This window comes from Mesoplodon densirostris, chromosome 12 (genome assembly GCF_025265405.1).
Source record: "Mesoplodon densirostris isolate mMesDen1 chromosome 12, mMesDen1 primary haplotype, whole genome shotgun sequence".
Taxonomy (NCBI): Eukaryota; Metazoa; Chordata; class Mammalia; order Artiodactyla; family Ziphiidae; genus Mesoplodon; species Mesoplodon densirostris.
The window spans coordinates 88,584,856-88,589,279 of record NC_082672.1 but is presented as its reverse complement, the minus strand read 5'-3'; the positions used below and the strand labels follow the sequence as shown (position 1 = coordinate 88,589,279).

General features: G+C 37.2%; 1 pseudogene; it reads right to left on the bottom strand.

Annotated features, from left to right (window-relative positions):
• Positions 1 to 300: 300 nt before the first annotated feature.
• On the bottom strand, positions 301 to 1,000 carry LOC132500283 (COP9 signalosome complex subunit 8-like; annotated as a pseudogene).
• Between the last annotated feature and the right edge of the window lie 3,424 nt (positions 1,001 to 4,424).

Below are 4,424 nucleotides of genomic sequence, written 5' to 3'. Positions count from 1 at the left end.
GTGCTGTGTGCTGGGGCAGAAAAAAACAGCTGACAACCACTGTTCTACATGAAGCAGGAGAGCTGTATTTTATGAGTCACTAGGAAATATAAACTGACTGCCTAATACTGATGGGCTCCATCCAAATTGTCAAATATTACAAAATAATTGTTTCAACAACCATTCAGCATGTTTAAGGACAAAAAGTATATAATATACTTTATATTCTATACATATTTTATCACATACTCAGTAAGGAATGCTGAGGTTCTTAATCCATCCAATAAAATTGAAAATAAAAATTTTACATTTTTCTGTCAGTATTCAGGATTCTGAAGGTGGATCTTGAACTCAGAATGATAAGTCAGTTTTCGAGGAAAGCCACATAATCGGTGAGACTGGCTAACTGCTGTTCATTGGGGTTGGGTGGAACCGGGGCGGGCTCTGAAAAGGGAATAAACCTGTTAAAGGAAACATCCAGGGCCCCTGCAACTGGCTTTTTGGGCATGACCATCCTTGTGGTGGAGTCGGCCTGCCATCCTTGTAATAGGATACCTTTCACAACCCCTTCCACGGGAAGTCCAACAAAGGCTGCGAAATCATCGGCAATAATGGAGGTACATGCCTGAGAGACCAGAGCGAAGGCTCGCCTCGGGGTGGCATCTCTAAGTGGCTCCATGATTGGCTGGACCGTCTCAGACCATGGGTGAGCGCTGATGGTGGTATAGAGCCCGGGGAAATCTCTCTGCCAGATTCTTTGTCCTACCGACCAAATTCCCCCAAGTTCAGAATGCAGATTTTATAGCAGGTGGTATTCTTTTCCAAAGATATCTTGCATTATTCATGTCATTGTAAAGCAGATATAAAGCTAGAAGCTGACCATACACTGGGGGTGTAGCAATTCCTCCTGGAACCTCGAGCTCCTGATTCTTGCACTGATCCAGCAACTTTCTGAAACTAAAGGAACTTTCCGCTATCACCGCCACTGGCATTTTCCCAGCCGGTCCCGCCACCAAACCTCCTCGCCAAGCCGGACCTCAGACTGTCCCTCGGGGAGTCGCGCCCGCCTGATATTTTAATATTGATTTTGTATCTTGCAGTTTTATTGAATTTATTTTCTAACAGATTTTTTGGTGGAGTCTTTAGGATCTTCTATATGCAACATCATGCCATCTGCAAATAGAGACAGTTTTACTTCTTCCCTTTCCTATTTGAATGCCTTTTATTTCTTTTTCTTGCCTAATTGTTCTGGCTAGGGTTTCCTATACTGTGAATAAAAGTGGTAAGAGAGAGCATCCCTGCTTTTGCTTGATCTTAGAGAAAAATCTTTCAGCTTTTCACCATTGAGTATGTTAGCTGTGGGTTTGTCATATATGGTCTTTATCATGTTTAGGTGGATTCCCTCTATACCCACTTTGTGGAGAGTTTTATCATGAATGAGTGTTGAACTTTGTCAAATGCTTTTTCTGCATCTATTTAGATGATCATATGATTTTATCCTTTATTTTGCCTAGGTGGTATATCATGCTTCTTGATGGGGAACAGTATGCTTCTAGAACAGCATGTGGAATGTAGAATTAAATGTGGTCAATTTGGAGACTACAATCTTCTACAGTGTTTCTGTTTCTTATGTTTCATAGAGGAAAGGGAAAGGAGAGAGCAAGGCCTGGTGAGAGAGAAGTCTAGAGAGGTAAGCAGTCATCAGATTATGACTGGTCATTTAGACCTAAGAGTGTTAGACTATATCATGAAGGCAGCATGTCCTTTGAAGGAGGGGTGACAATCAAAATAAAGTTTTATCAAAATTACGTGGGCTCTGGAGTGGAAGAAGCAACAGTGGAAGCAGGAACAACAGTTAGGAGGCTGGTTTAGTAAATCAGTCAAGAAGTGATGCTGGCCTAAACTACAGAATTTGGAGAGTGGTGCAAGACAGCTTTAAGATCTTTAGGAGGTAGAATCATTAGTACTTGGAGACTGACTGGGGCCAGGAGTGATAGGAAGCATTCTGTCTTATGTGACAGGGCACATTGGGGGGGGTGGTTCCATTTTTTTACGAAGATGAGGGACACAGGAGGAACAGCAGATATGGAAATAGGTGGAGAGTAAAAGATAGTTTAGTTTTATGCATGTTAAGTGGGGGGTAACTGTGGCGTTACCTGTTGAGATATCTTATTGTTCATTAAAAAAAATGTGGAGCCCAGCAATAAAATAAAGTTTGATAGTCAATAGCCAATAAATCTTAATGAAAGGAATACAAGTGGTTGAGGTCATTTAAAGTTTGTGAAAAGTAAAAAGAGAAGGATTCTAGGATAGGACCCCAAGAAACAAAATAATTTAAGGAAAATTACAGCCACCTGAATCTAAAACTGCACATATCTTCCAAAAACTATACAGATCAGGAGAGTAAGTAAAACCACACAGACCCATGCCCACGACATAACTAGGAGGTAAAGAATATCCTAAATTCATTTACAGGGAAGAAGGGAAATAAATAACTAGTTGTAAAGGCAACTCTGGAGCACATATCAAAGTAGAGAGTCAGATGGAGTTTTCATGAAAAAGAGAAGGCAGTGTTAGTCTAGTGGTGATGGAAAATAGAGTTTTTAAAAGATATCACCTTGTGTATGAGAACACTAACTCCTGAAAGTCAAAATAAAGTGTCTCAAAAGTGCAGGGGATCTAAGATGGAAATCTTGAGAGGGTCCCACTTGTGCGGAATTGAAAAAACTTGGTGGTGAGGCAAAAAAGGGGAAAAAACAGTAGAAAACAAATATCTAAATAAATAAAAGAGAATCATAAATAAAAAGACAAACTAATTCTTCTCATCACAAAGTTGTCATTTTTAAAGAAATTCAGTTTATTATACCAACAGAAGAGGGTGCTCTTGAACTAAGAAAACTAGGAAGCTACCAAATGCCCAATACCTGTCTACATAGAATTATTTCTTTTTGCTAATCCAATAAAATATAAAATATTGGAAAACAGAAAATAGGTAACAACAACCATAAAAACTATAAGAAGACAAAAAATAGAAAACGTTTCTCTTGATGAAAATTCTTCTGAAAACCATGAAGAGTGGAAAAACTAAATTATAATGTCATTAAATAAACATTTGCATATATTACAAAAACACCACTCCAGTCAAAAACTTCAAAAATTCAGAAGGGTGGGGGGGGACTATGAGAACTAAGTGAACTCTAGAAAGAAACAGAAGAGAAAGAAAATCATCTCATAAATGAAGATTAAACTAAAAGGTGACCAAGAGAGAACAGAATTAATGAAAAATATAACAAGGGGTATTGAGGAAATGAATTAAAATAGTCAAGAGTATGAATATAAAATAGAAAAATCAGAGAAAGTGATAGCTATAGAAGATGGGCAAAGATGATCTTACATACATATAATTGGAGTCCTTGAATAAGAAAAACAAAGTGATATAATAGAATTGTTATTTAAAGTTATAATTCAAAAAACTTCCCAGATGGTCAACTCAGAGACATATCCTGTGAAACTTAGACTTTATTCATAAAGACAAAAAAGTCTCTGGGCCTTCAGGCAAAAAGAACAAATAACTTACACAGGAACAAAATCAAGTTGAAACCAGAGTTGGTGAAAGCAAGAGAGAAAGCAAGACAACATTGGACCAAACTTTTTTTAAAGAAAGAACAGAAAGTGTAAGTCAAAGATTTCATATCTAGACAAGTTGTCCTTCAAGTACTAAGGCTATATGGAAACAGTTTCAAAAATGTGAGCACCCAAGGAGTACTGTATTCACAAATATAACTAGAGGGTGAGCTTTATACAACCTAAAGAAGACTGGAGAAACCCTGGCACATGGACTGATGGTACACATTGAATATATTTCAATGTAGATCTAAGATTAAAACTTAAGGGCAGAGGGAGAGTGTATAAGCATTGTATGCTCTGATGAAATAGAAATAAACCAACCCCTCACGAAAAAAGTAGAAAGTAGAACACACTCACTGTTGTACAGGTAATATGTGTAGTCAAAATATATCAGAGTTGACAAGCCAAATGGTAGAAGCTGCAGAAAGAGAAAAGTGAAGGTTTTTTAATTTTTACAAAAGATGTTAGAAAAATTATAACCTAGAAGAAAAGCAAAGCCTTTCTAAACACCAAAAGAAACAGTGAGAAAAAATAAAAGAGCAGAAAGATATCAGATATAGAAAGAAAAATGGTAACTATAACTAATATTGATAGTAAATATAACATAAAATGATACTACATACTTGAACCAGGATGTATTGTTAAGTGGAAAAAGCAGGTTACAAGAAATGTACATAATATGGTAGCATTTGTGAAGAAATATGGGTGAAAAAAGAATAGACATATGCAATTTTTACAAGAAAGAAATATCAGAACCTAATAAAAATGGTTACCCATCAGAGATGGGTGGGAATGGGATGGGGTGGATGGGGGGGTGG